Consider the following 15,301-nt stretch of genomic DNA (forward strand, 5'->3'; position numbering starts at 1 on the left):
CTGGATCCCGGGTCCAAGGGCAGCTTGTCTGCTTGCCATTCCAGTCTGTAACGCCTCTCTGCTGGCGTCTTGACACATTAAATCCAGAGGTGCTGTTCATGTCGACACCATGCAATAAATCATGGTAGAGTGGCTCATTGTTTTATTAAAGGAACAGTTCACCCTAAAAGGAAAGTTCAGTCATTATCTACTTACTCCCATGCTGATGGAAAGTTGGTTGAGGTTTCAAAGTACAAATACTTTGTTATTGTACTTGCTTACTTGAGTCTTTATCTTTCTGACAACTTTTTACTTTAGCTTCCTAAATTTTAGCACAATATCTGTACTTTTTACCCGTTACTTTAGTTTTAATGCATTTGAGGGGAATAATTAATTATTTTAAAAAATTTGTTTCATTGCACGCTGCCTTCTCACCATCACAACACGAAGAAGAAAATCAGTGCATATCATGCACTGCAGATGTAGCGAGACGAAATGAAGTAGAAGACGTAACAAGATGGAAACCGACAGAGAGGGAGACTGGAATGGGGAGAAGGGGATGTAGTGACAAACGCTCGGGTTCAGTTAGCTTTGTACAGAAATGGCTGGTAGAAAGGTCCTTCAGAGGGATACTTTTTACTTTTGTACTCTGAGTAAAGCAGTTGAATCAGTACTTCCACTTTTACCAGAGTCCTTGTTTACACAAGTATCTGTACTTCTATTTGAGTAAAGAAAGTGTGTACTTTTGCCACCTCTTACAACGTTGTAGCATTCTTCTAACCAACTGAAGTACAGTAACTACAGTTCATCCGGCATAATCCAAGTCCCCGAAAGCCCAGAGATCCTAAATTGATTTGAAAAAAACGTTATGTACACCCTTTCAAGCTGAAATCCTCACTGTGCCTGCTAAGCTAAAAATACTGAAGTGGGTGCATGAGCTTGACTGCACATCAAGGGTGTAATTAACGTCTTTTCACATCAATTTGGGATCTTGGGGCTTCCGGAGGTTTGGATTATGACGAAAAACCTGTATGGAGCCCCCAGCTACTTCAGTTGTTGAGGCAGAATGCTACGATGCTGTGAAGCTCCAGAAATGATTGTGGACTGAAAAACATCTTTCCCTACAGGTTGCCCAAGTTTCTGTCACATTGCAGACATAAAAGTTTGATTGGAGTCTCTAAATTGCTCACATTCATGTATGTGACTCATTATCTGTCTGAGCCCGAGTCACTGTGCCCTCAATGGGACACAGAGAGAGAATGGGAGCCGAGAAAATGAATAGTTGTTTGTGAAACTTAGACTCCATTCAAACTGCTCCTGAAAACATTTTTCTGTGAGTCTGGGAGACAATGAGAATGATGTGCTGCTTATTCCTGGAAAGCTGACTTTTTGTGAAGGACGGAAGAGTCTCCTTTTGACTTCACCGTTCTCCTCAGCCTGTCTGTCTCCTTCTCTCTCTGCCTCTATCTCCCTCCTCTCTATTCACTTCTACCCCCCCATTTCCTCCTTCTATTTCTTCTCTCTTTCAGTCTCTCCTCCACTCACTCTTTTTTTCCCCCCTCTCCTTCTCCAATCACTGTGAAATTGCAAGGCGACTCGTTGGGGACTTTTCTGACAGAGAAAATTTGGCTCCGATCAGAATCACCAGCGAGCATTCCTGCATTCCTTTCCCAATTTAAATGATTTTGCAGCTTCACAGGCACACCCACCCAGACAGCCACACGTACTCACATTGCAAGTCTCTCCCGCCCTCTCTCTCCCTCTCTCCCTCCCTCTTCTTCTTGTGCACACCGCTCACTTCTTTCATTTCGCTCTCCCCTTTTTCCTCTGTCACACACATACAAACATACATACAAACGAGGTGCCTACGAACAGGAGCCCGTATAGTTGCTTCGCTGACTTCAGTTGGCTGAGAAAACAGATGAGGGACAAAAGAAGCGAGGCTGCAGCTGTGAGAAGAGACAGCGATAGGAAGGCAGATAGATGGAGTGACAGTTCAGCAGTGTGTATCATTTAAACATGAATAATCTGTTTATCCTGGTGCATATCTGTGTTGCAGAAGGCATTATTATGCACAATCTCACAATAATATGCCTGATTTCTTCCCAAATCTGATTTTTGAGCTCCTTGGAAACGGCACAGTCCCTGATGCATGTCAGCATGTCGAAGTCACACAGACAAAGGAAGCTGTCGAGTCCGCTGGCAATTTTCATTTTCTTTTTTTTTTTTTCTTGAAGGGGCCGGGGCCAGCTGTCTCGCTGAGATTATTATGTGAAGGCAACTCACCAGGTTTGCCTCACCTGTCTGTTTCATGCATCAGATGTTCTTTTGCATTGAGCTGACGAGACATAGCGAACAGGTGTCTGCACCTCCCCGGGCTGAGGGGCACACTGAGAGAGAAGCTACGTCGTGATCAGCCACTTCAAATCCAACTTTTCACCAGAGAGCCGTCAGATGTAAGACGCACAGCCAGAGTCATGAACATTCATTCATTTCTTGATTTTAATGCCATGTATCACTTTCAGATCTCTCCAAAATATTTCTGCAGCTTTTAGTATGTACTCAATTATTATACTCAAGTACAATTTTCAATTGATTGTGAGTATTTTGAGCCACTCTGAGGGAAATATTCTACTTTTTACTTCACTACATTTTAGTACTGCTTCAATAACCAGTAACTCCACAGATTAGGATGTGACATGCAAGAAAACGTATCCAGGTCATGAAGTGGTTTATTGTTGTGAAATAATATGCACATCTGAGTGCTATATTCAGTGGTGGACTGCACAGTAATAATGGGTTTATGCACTAAAAAAACAGCAATGAATAATTCAGTAAGATTTGCAAATAAAATAAACCAATATTGTTGCCCAGATTTTCTTTCTCACTGATAAAAAGCAACACGGTAGCTACATACACTAGGTACTGCTGTAATTGCACAGCTTCATTCTGTGGCATTAAAGTCATGTCACAGCTCAACAAGTCAGCATATTTAACATATTTACTCAGCTGAGAACACGTATGGCTCGTGACTACTGATTATAGAGTGATGCTATTTCTAGAGGAGTTGATTAGTGGAAGGCGCTTCTTAGCCATTTTGAAGCCAAAACTATGATCATAACCGGATCTGGACCAGGTTAGGTGTTCAGCATAAGTTACCATGGCAATCTAGCGAGTTAACAGAGGGCCAAGTTCGTGACACTGAAAACTCTGGCTCTCACTAACCTCTCATTTATCTCTCTTCATGGTACAACCATCCGGTTAATTGAAAGTAAGTGAAAGTACTCGGTTGAGGTTGGGTTGAAATCTTAGTCAGAGTTAGAAGAAACCACCACTGACTGTTAGAAGACGGGATGTAAGCGATCTCCAGTGTGGCTGCACCCATTATCTGTGCCAATCTCCACCCTCAGTGGATTCAGTGTTCACTAACATAACGCACCTTTGCTTTACTCATAGTTGCAGTAGTAGTGATTGTTTTAATCGTTGTTGTAGTCCTTATTGTATTAAATTATATGATGTAAGAGTGAGTCACAATTTGACAGATCTAATTTTAAACTTAAACTGTTTGATATTACATTTTTTTGTTGGCTGTAAAGAAAGCCACGTCTGTTAAATAACCTGGTGGCCGACTTGTTTTGACAGAGTGTGAGGTCTTACACAAGTCTCTGAGGGATGTAAGGTCAAAAGTCCCATGGGTCAAAACCAGCCTCTGGTAATGTGAAGTGAGTACAGCAGACAGCCGTTACAGCTGTGTGAAAGTGTGTTTTAATATGCATGCATGGACATGGGAGTACAGCGGTTGTAGTTGTGACCTTACATTCAGAGGAGAGGACTCCTGCCTACAAGGTCCAGAGGATCAAATCCCCAGTGGCAGTCTAATGAGAGAGACACCTGCTGGCACTGCATGCGTTATATGTCTGTTACATGCAGGTAAGGTACGTGGTGGACGTCATGTATCAACCAAGCTTTTGTTTTCAGGCTGCTTAATGGTCAGTGTCATTGTGTCTCTTCCTTGCTTCCCCTCTTTAATCTCACACCTCTCTGAATCCATCCCGAAAAACAAGAAATGACTTTAAAGTAACAGCATTTCAGATAAAAGCCTTCCGGTTGTCTGCGCCCTCTCTCTGATCTCCTTTTTTTCCCTCACCATATTAAATGAAATTATTTACTTTGAACTTTTTAACCTGTTGCGGTGCAGATTTTCTTCATGTTTTCTGCATCTAAAGCTTGTAAGTTATTAAAGCTTTAGTCAAAGTCACCTGCGCACAACCAGGTCAGAAGATAGCGCTGCATTTCTAACCTTTGCTCGGGTCTGAAATTAGCTCAAACTTTAATAATCCCTGCAGAGACTTCGTGGAGTAAAAATCTTCTCACCTTCTGAACTGTTGCTGAGCAGGAAACATACTCATTCAGGGTTTCATTTTAATCTATTGTTGCCCTGGTGTTCCAGTGGTTTCTCCTTGATCTCTTTTGACACAGTGTGGAACTGATGTTAATCAGAGAATTGAACATTTTTCCGTAAAGGAGTGGGCTGAACGGATAAAAGTAGTAGTGAGCGAATGTAGAGTGAGTGTGTTGAATTAAATACTCGACAAGTCAAGGAACCTCAAATGACAATTCAGAAAGATCAAACAAAAATCCAGTATTGCCATCAAACGGTTTTGGTCATTGACTTGCACATCACACATAATAGCATAACACACAGAGATAAATATTAAAGGGATAGTTACCACAACATAAAGAGTATGGCAAAATGTTTCTTTGTTGCAATCAATGATTATTATCTTACTGTAATAACGTGCCTTTCATTGTGATTGTTGTGTTAAACATGTTTCTTGATTTTTAGGAGGTCGACCACCACTACCTCTGCTATAAAACATGCATTATGCCATTCACAGTCATTTGATCTATCAGATGGAGCCCTGCATGGGATACATTCACACAGTTTGGCCAATCAGATGAAGCTCCAGCTAGCTGTCAGCTACCGTCAGATTTATTGATATCAAATTGGAGGTTATTGCGGGCTAAGATAGCATGCTGGCTGAGAAAGGAGAGAAGAGCTTATATGGGCACTTCAGTATTTTTTATTTATTGTGAGTCATATCTTCATTACAATACTGAACAATGCTATTAAAACATTTAGGATCTACATTAAGAGCTAACTTGAGTGATTAACTAAATAACACAAAATAATGACTTCTATCTGTCTGTCTGCTATTCAACAACTGCTCCAACAAAATCTCACCCGCATTAAGGCAACTGAATGACTAAAAAGAAATAATAACAGTTTGTACTGAATATCTTTTTGTCTTTGGCAAATTAAAAATGACTTGCATTTTAATTAAATACGTTTTCTCATACCACTATTTTGTATTTTATTTTGATGTACTCGATAAGTAAGTACTTGTAATTTGTAACAAGATTAAATTCTCAACGCCGATTAATGACGATCATTACCATCCCTGGAATGAACATAATTTTTCCGACAGCTATAATCTCATTTGGTGTTTCGATGATCTCACATAGGTGTTTAATTTTGATGAGATCCAATGAATATGAAGGACACAGAATATGATTCACATCATATTCATACTCATCAAACCAGTCAGTGACCCCTCTAGCCCTTTATTCAGTCATTTGCATCTTTCATATTTCTCCAATCATTTATTTAGGCTGCACACTATATTGTGCAATTAGGAACCATGAACCTGAAATGCTATAATAATACCAAAAATACATATGTACATAGTAATAATTTGGATTTGGAGAAAATACATTAACAATGGCGTTTAAAGAGACACACGGGAAATAAAGGGAGAGGGAGGAGAGAAGAGAGGAGGAGTGTAGACAACAGGAGTAAGAAGACACTCAACAATATACAAGGTAAACTTCAGCATTAAAGTTTAAAAGTCAATTGTTCAGTGAAGATATGATGGAGCTCTGTCGTGTGTGTGTGTGTGTGTGTGTGTGTGTGTGAGTGTGGTAGCAGGATGCTGTTGCTCCTGGCAGCAGGCCCGTACACTTCCACTGTCATGGCCAATCATTGTCAAGAAGACCACAGCTCCTCCACACACACACACACACACACACACACACACACATCACACACTTTCTTGGTCTCTCTAGTAATATGAAGGTCAGCTCTGCAGTCACCCGTACCTGTTATTCTCTTTGCTTTCGTATACACACGGAGTGAAAGACATCAACAAGCTGCAATAAAAATTGTGCATAGCAAGTCCTTGACTATGTTTGGACATTTCAACCTCAGGACAAAACTACAAACTCAGTGGTCCTGGACATAATTGAAAAATGTTTGTGAGCGTGAATTGAATGTGTGTGTGTGTGTGCTCAGACCAAAGAAAATAAAATAAAAGAGCAACACTGGTCTTTTTAAGCTGGAGTGGGAGCTCAAAATTTTGCATTGTGCGCTCAGAAATGAAACACAAATATAATATCATCCCACATTCACACACATGCTGCAGTTGTGTAACAGTATAAACAAAAATATATGCAAAATATATGGGGCATATACGTAAAGGACCGCGGTGGTTGTTGTTCAGCTGTGTTTGATGTTCAGTTTTGATTGACACTGTCAGAGATAATGATCTATTGATATATCTTTATCATGGAGGTTCAGGAAATCGACAAATCTTCTGGGGCCCACCAAAACTTTTAATCACGACTCTGTTCATGTCAATGACAAAATCTACAATGAGTGCCGATGTTGTGTCACAGTCTGTTCCCTGATCAAATAATGTTGCCTTCCTGTTAGAATCGTGTTTTCTGCAATGACACCTACTTAATCTCCAGGGTTGGGTGCGTTATAAGATAAGTAGGTGACAAACATATCAATGGGAAAAAAGACTTCAACACAACATAGAATAAAAGTAGGTCAAATAAATGAAGAATAACCCGTTTTTAACTACCTTGTTTTATCAGTTCATTTAAATATTTAATTACAAATATTTTATGGCAATTTCAAACTTAGCTACAAATGTTAAGATAAAAAAAACTTTCCAGTAATTTATTCTGAATGACCTCTTGGGACCCACTTGCAGTACTTTACGGCCCACCAGGGAGCTGCAGCCTACAACTTTGGGAGTCACCAAAACTTGGACATTATAATCTTTGTAAAGGAATATGTGGCAGAGCTGTTGAACCAGTCCAGTGTGCATATTAAAGAGTGTATACTCACTAATCGGTGAGACAATATCAATTCATCAATTTCCTAATGGGATCATTTATACCATGGCAGCAATTCTGGTAATAAATGCAGATGAATAAGCAGGTCTACTATAAAGTAATAATGGATTAATAGGATTGTTGCATCAATGTTACAAATCCATCCGTTATTTAATTCACTGGATTTATCAAAAGCATGTCAGGTCATATGGTCATATTGTGTCATATACAGTATAGGATAATGACAGATAATGTCTCAGTATTTCAACCAGATATATCACTTACTGAGGGAGTGTTTGCTGGGTTGCAAGGATGAGAAATGAAATGACCAAGACGTATACATTGCTGGTGTGATTTTACACTCACCCACCATCCTATACAATAGAGAGGGATTAGGAAATGTGGGTTGTATGAGCTTTTGGTTTGTGTGTGTGCATGTGCACATGTCCTAGTTCTCAATCAAAGGCATGAGCCAACAAGTGGAGCACTTACATAATGCTGTGGAGGTAGCTACAGTGAGGACAGAGGTGGTGTGTTTCTTAATGTATGTAATGTATTGTGTGTGTGTGTGTGCGTGCGTGCGCGCGTGTGTGAGTGTGTGCGTGTCAGATGATCATGACAGCTGCTATAGTTCCTACAGCACCAAAGGCCCAGCAGACTTCAACCCCGTCTGTTTCTGCTCATGCACCCTCTTTCTACTCTTCTTTCACCTTTTAATCTCTTTCACCCTCTGTTTCTCTCTCCTCCTCCCTCTTCCTCCTGTCTGTCAGCATAATTTCCTCGCTGTATTGGCACACTGAATTGATAATATTTGTTGAGCTCATAGGGGGAATTTTTGGTAGCTGCTCATGCAGCCATGAGTCTCTGTGTCTGCTCTGCTACACTGCGTACTCCGCTGGAGCAGGAATGAAATGGGTGTTAAGGCTGCTACAGCCTGTTGCAGCGAAAAAATCTGCTAGATATTTATTTTTATAAAAGAGTCAGTGAAACATACTGTTGCAGGGTTATTGTTATGGTTAGCCCATGACTACTAACTACCACTGCTGCTGTGCCAAAATGCCAAAGTACCTTTACAGCTGCTCTAAGATGTAATGGAGTTACTTGTTTCTTGTTCTGATAATATTCACATATACAGTATTATGTACATTTTATTGAAATACGTACTAACACAAGTTTTTACTGAGTGTTCATTCACTGTGATAGAGGGCAAGAAAACAGTGCCTTTCTTCAACTTCTTAAAGGGTAACTCCGCCAATTTTACACATTAAAGTGTGTTTACAGGCCATGAGGAGTACTACTGCATATGTTGAAAAAATAATAAGCTTTTTGTGGTACCAGAAGGGGCTTCATGTAACCTCCAGTGATGTCTCAAGTTGCATTGTGGGCAATGTAGGCATCAGTTTTTGAAAAACAGTCCACTTGTCTGCTTCGCACTCCTGTAACACTGTTGGACTCATTATGGACGGTTTAAAAACAAATGATCAAAGCTGATGCAGTACATCCAGAGATATCGCCTTCAAAACCTGCTGCATGCATTACCCACAATGCACCTTAGCCACTATGAATCCTCCTAGAGAAGCTAGAGAAACAATCTGTTAGCACTAATCTCTTTAAAGTCCTCATGAAGTCAAAAACTACATTTTTTTTCACATATGTCTTGCTCCATATCTCACCTATACACTTCTATCAGGCCCGATAGTGGCAAAAAAGAGTTTCTTAACTAAACACATTAAAAATGTTGATGACTTATCCTGCACTTTGGGACATATATCAACTATTTGTCCAATAAATGCTTTCTATATTTTATGATGCTGCCATGGATGTATGAAATGATAATGTCTCCAGAGGAGTGTGTTGCTTGTGACCGGACATCACAGATTTCTGTGCAAAAACACAACTTTATAACTTTACTCAGTGATTTGGGTGAAACTGGGTCATGTTTTAAGTTGAAAATATTTGGTTTTCCCTGTGCTGGCCTCGGGCTGCTCTTGCCTCTGGACAGATAGCTTTAATTGTTGATAAAGTAACTGCTCACTAACGTACTGATTACCAGCAGCTTCTCAATGAACTGCCCCGGACGGGGGGCCGTACGCTGCCTCCGAGAAAGACAACGGGGGCCAGTCACAGTACTGAGGTGATTTGTGGAGATTCCTGGTGGACAGATACGGGTAGCTTTGTTGCTAAAGTAAGCATTAACTGCTGTTTAATGTCGCTAGCTGCTGTCAGTACTACCACCTCAGTACTGTATTCCCTTTGTTGAATTGTGTCAGTGTCAGCAACTTGGCGGTTAGGGATTGAGGCATAACGTATATTCTGCACAACTGGCTGCTGCTGAAGCAAATAGCACTTCATTAGCCGTTTCATGGGGACTTTAACTGGCAATTGTGGCTGATGTATTATTAATTCACATTTAAACAAATGTCGATTAGGTTGAAATCATATGTTCTTTATTGTAAAACCAGTATAATTCCATTAATGAAGGCTTATTCTGCATGTCAACCACTGCGGTGCAAATGCAGTGACTTTGATTATGCCACTTTACCACCTTATCGCTCCGGGAAACACTGTAGAAAGAAGTTATTCTGTTGTATTCTGTCCACTAAGAAAGTGGATCCACCTTGTATTTATAATTTTTTGGTTGAAATCCATGTCTAATATCTAAAAATGATTTAAAAGCACCCTGACCACAACAGATCCATACACTTCTTATTCTAATCAATACTTTTCCCTGCAAAGCGGTAGATCAGTTAGATAGTATCTTACTGTGCCTCACATGGAACAATAATTCTCCTCTCATCACAAGTGCCCACACCCAAAAGTTGAAATGAAACCCTCCAGCTTAGAAAATCATTTTTACTGTCCACTGTTTTCAGCTAGACTCCAGGACACCTCTTGCAAAGCTGAATTCAACTCAGTGAACTATATCGGATGATAATCCCTCCCTTGCTAGCTACCTGCTGCTGTCAGGCTCATGAGTCACAACCGTAAGTGGCAAAAAAAAAAAAAAAAAAAAGTATTGACTGCTGTCAAACGGTGCAGAAAGGAATAACATAAGAATCACTTGACAATATGCCTTCACATCTCATCACTGTGGGACAGATACAGGATAGATTAAAGTAGCGCTGGTCTCTGTAAATCCATTTATTCATTTTCTACAGCCAGTTGCGTATCTGTGGAGTCAGGAGTCGATGCCAGCATACACGGGCAAAATGCACGCATGCATGCAACACAATGAAAGGCTATCAGTCCATGACAGGATGAACACAGAAACACGGGCTCAAGAGAAAGAGAAAAAGGCGGAGGAGGAGGAGGAGGTGAGGGCGCATACAACACGGGGAGGACATGTAAAGTCTCATATCTGGAAGTGGAAGGTAGTGGAAGTATCCACAGTGGTTCTCAATTTGAAAATATAATCTGTGTTCTCTGTTTGATGTTCAGGTGATCAGTCACCCAAAGCCATGTTAACAATGGTCTCAAGGTCCTGCACTGCAGTGTACTGATGTAGGAGTTCCCAGCTGGATTCCCCAGATTCATGTCCTTGACCGTGACACAGAGTCTTTGTCAGCTCTCGGGTTGCTCTAAGCTTAGAATAATTTAATATTATGGAAACAAAGACTAGACCACACTTAATGATTCCTGAATCTTGACAGTGAAAGGAGCACACTGAAGACACAAATTCTTACATGTTCCTTACCCGAAACAGACAATGACTTATCCTCACTAATTTCTACTGCAATGTGCGCAGAAATGTAAATATGGAGGACCACAAGTGTCACGGAAATAGCAATAAGGCATCTAACTAGTTGTATAATAAATATAGACATTGAAAAGTTAGTTTACAAATTAACTTATTAATCTATTAATAAATAGACTAAATTACAAAGTAATTCATTATTTGATATTTTAATGGGAAATAAAAAGAGGAATTATAAATAAATGAAATGATAATCCATCAATATATAGTTCAAATTAAAAAGGGATTTACAAAACACAACATTTAACTGTCAATAAGTACATTATTTAAAAATACAATAATGAATTCATTAATAATAATGGAATTTGAAAATCTATTTGAAAATGCAGTTTAAAAAGACAAATATTTAATCGGGCATTTGAAAGGGCACCTTCCTTTTCTATCTGCATTTCCATTTACCCGCTGCTTTTCCTGTTAGCTTTTCGATTTGCTTATTCATTTAGCTTCTCCATTAAGCCTTTCCCTGACACTTTGGTTCTTGAGCTGGTAAAACGAGGTAAAACAATGCAAATTAGTCGATGTAACACACTCTCTGATTGGTTATTGTCATCTGCAGACGTATGACATGCCTGGATGTGCGTTTGAAGCGAGCGACTTCCACTGACCGAGCTGACTAACTTCTGGTTTTAGCACGTGGCTAACTTGAATGGGCATGCAATGGTCTCAGAGGCTGTGTTCAGTCCCAGTGTGGTGTCCTGCAAAAGAACAGATATTGTCATTGTAATATGAGGCATGATTGTCGTGGGAATGGTAATTTCTGCATTTAATTTTCACTGATAATCTAAAAATGATGATAATTATTTTTTCTGGGGTCTGTGCCAAACAAGCATGTTCCCTTACACCTGGAGAGTATGATTTGTAGGCATCTCAGTGGCACCACAATGCTTATTTTAAAATGGTATGTTGTGACACATTTACACAGCTCTAATTTAAACTGTTTCAAAAACCTGAATTTGTGTCCTTTCTTTTGCTGAACAGCAGAATAATGTTAGATACTCAGTGCTCATATTACCCACGTAATAAGGGAAGCAAATAAGGGCAGACTGGGCGTTCAGGCTGCTGCCACTCTTCTAACAGGTGCTACATGCAGGGCCGAAGACTTTATCATTCCCTAACAGGAGCTAAAATCAAGATTACAGGGAAAAAAGGAACAGACTATAGAGGGGATAAGATTTTTTAAAAAGGCCAGTCTTTGGTCAAAATGTAATTCCAGGGATACAAGTGCTGGATAAAGCACCAGAGAACGAAGTTGCTGGGGCGGTAAGGGGAAAGGACATTCACTTATAAATCTCTGTATATCTCTGTCTCTTCACATTCTATTACAGTGGACGGCCACAATATCACAAAACCCATGATCTGACACCTGTGTGTGTATGTGTAGGTCATTATAACCTCGAAAGACTCCTGGGTATAACACCTGACACCCACAATGGTGCATGCATGCGTGCACACACACACACACACACACACACACACACACACACACACACACACACACACACACACACACACACACACACACACACACACACAGAAAGCTCTGATACAAAGTTACTTATTAGACCTGCCAAGTGCTAATGTGCTGCTAACATGGCTGAGGTGTTCGTGGTCCTGTTGACCTCGATGTCACTCTTCTCTCTACCATTAAAGCTCCTCTGCCTTTTTACATGTATTTTGCTCAGGCTTGGGGAGTTGTGGAATATATGCCGTTATGCAATTAGCATTAAAAAGGTAACTGAATTCTGCTAAAGTTACATATGTAATCAAATTTTTCCAATACATTGCAAAGTAGCCTATGTAGAAATGGGGTTATTATCAGGATGCCAATTTTAAATATGGCTACCAATTCTCACACATTGACTGTGAGAGGACACTGACAGCGAACAGACAGCTGTGAGTCAGCAGCTACTCTGGCAGCAGCGTCTCTCCCTCGGGGATGCGCCCTGTCACTCTCAGAAACTTTCTTGTGATTTCCAAAAAGTGGAGGTTTGGTCTCCTGATTTGACGTCTGGAGGTCGGCAGGTATGCCGGTCAACCTACTACTAAATTGAAAAGTTTGCAGCCCTGATTTTAAAATATATTTTAACACAAAGAACAAAAAAGTACCAAGCACATGTGCACATTACAATACTTCACAGGTCACACAACTCTAAAACAAAACTAATCTAACAGCTGCCAATTCATCATCCTGGTCTCTGGTAAGAAAAAAACAATGCTTTCACTAGGTGGGAATTTTACCATCGTCTTGTCTTTAAAGCAGAAAACATCAAAATATCACAGAAGAGTGCAAGTTGTCTTTTTTGTCCTCTTTACTTTTTTTTTGAATAAAAGATGCAATATGTAAGAATTTTAGTTTAAAACATTCAAAAATTAACAACGGCATGTGAAGAGTGTGATATTACTGTATGTCAAAGACATGTATTGTGTGTTACTGGAGGATTTATTGAAGTAAGTACAACCACTCGTTGCATGGTAAGCTGAGCTTACTAGCTAGTGGCGGCTACAGTTAGCAGCAGATGTGCTGCCCCTATTTGTGAAAATTTGACAGGTGGCCAATTCTTAAACATTGCAACCCAAAAGAAACAGAAAAGAATAAAGTTACTTTACTTCAATATAATATTAATATATAATATAATATAATATAATCCTTGGATTAGGTTATTGAATACAATTTTTAACAGTATTGGACTACGTTATTAAAGTAACCCCTCTTCCCTGATTTTCAATTCATCCCTCTCTCATCTTTAGTCATTGAACAACAGTGACATTAATCTACAAACGGCAATGGTGTACTTTATGTTGAGTGCTGACCAGCATGCCTGTGAAGCTTCTTAGTCATCCAGGGTTTGATTTATATAATTTTCATCCCTGATCTTAAAGGCTTTTATAAAGCTCAAATGGACTGGTTGGTGGGGAGTCCCTAATGACTGACAAGAGAGCCGGGTGTGTCAATGACTAACATGAGATCTCAACGACTATAAAGGCGTTAAAAACCCTACAAAGGTTCAATTTCCAGGGACTCCCCACTAGTTTGTTAAAACAACTTCCAAGACCCTCAATCAAGTCCAGCTGCTTTGGTTTAGCACTTACATAAAGCTTGCCAACATGCAAAACTGAGACAGAGAACACTGTAATCATTATATCCACTAAAAATCAGCATGTTACCATTTGAATTTTGAGCATGTTAGGATGCTAACGCTAGCCTTTAGCCGAAGTAGAATCTGACCCTTGTTTCACTCCGCCTTTTGTTTTATCTTCACCCAAACACACAGACAGTATTCACATCATCTCAGCTTCCAGTTGTATGGTACAATTGGTTAGCTATTTATTCTTGGAACAAAGCAGTGTGTGTCTGTGTGTGCGTGCGTGTGTGTGTGTGTGTCAGTGGTTCAAAACTGCTCTGCTAACTTGCTGCCATGTTGAATATCCACCATCATACACCACCTTGGTTCAGACAAGCCGAGAGAGAAAACGGCAGCAGAGGGAAGCAAAGACATGGGCAGAAAAAGACAGTAAGACAGAGAGTGGAAGATGAGAGGAGACTCCGGAGGCATTCGCTCCGACAGGAATCCTGAATTTCCATTCCTTGACTCACAAACGCGTGTACACAAAGAAAGACGGAGAGTGGAAGTGATTCAGTCACGCTGCCAACTGTGGATGATGCCAAAATGATAATCATGCTCGAATCCCTGCAATGATTCCAAAAATCTATTGCCATTTCCCATTTTAGGCGATTGGCCAATACAATAAGTACATAATAGCATTTCAGTGTTTTCCCAAGATATGTTTTTTGGCAGTGTGAAAAGGCCCCTGAAACAGCATTTAGATGTGATACTAAAAGTCTCCATTGAAACCAATAATAATGAAATTCTGTGACAGCAAACCACGTGGTGATAAAGTTCTCCCGTTAAATCAACAACCGCCTGCCAAAGATTAAAACCCAAAGCAGCGAGGGCTCTAATCTGCGATGATATCGAGAGACAGATGTTGGAGCCCTTTTTCCTGATAATGAGTTACAGACTGGCTCACTCTTGTTTACAGTTTTTCACAGTCACTTAAAGCCTCCCCAGACGACTTGATATCAGCCTGATAATGGCCCTGATCAGATTGACATCAGGGAATATGAGCTTCATCCACATTTTATCCACTGCTGTGCGACACAGCTGGAGACAACCAAAGTAGCCTATGCAACATGTACTGTACGAAGATAAATGTGTAGGGACCAGCCCATCCATCTTTTGCCCCATTTTGAGATTTTGAGATAACTCTGAGCACAAATTTGATTGTGGCACATCAGGAGTTCAATGATATTGATGAATCACAGCCCAGCATGCTGACTACGCTGTAAAAAGTTGGCAGCTCTGGACTGTCCACTCTGTGAAAAAG

Source organism: Pagrus pagrus (assembly GCF_965226575.1).
Source record: "Pagrus pagrus genome assembly, chromosome: 1".
Taxonomy (NCBI): Eukaryota; Metazoa; Chordata; class Actinopteri; order Spariformes; family Sparidae; genus Pagrus; species Pagrus pagrus.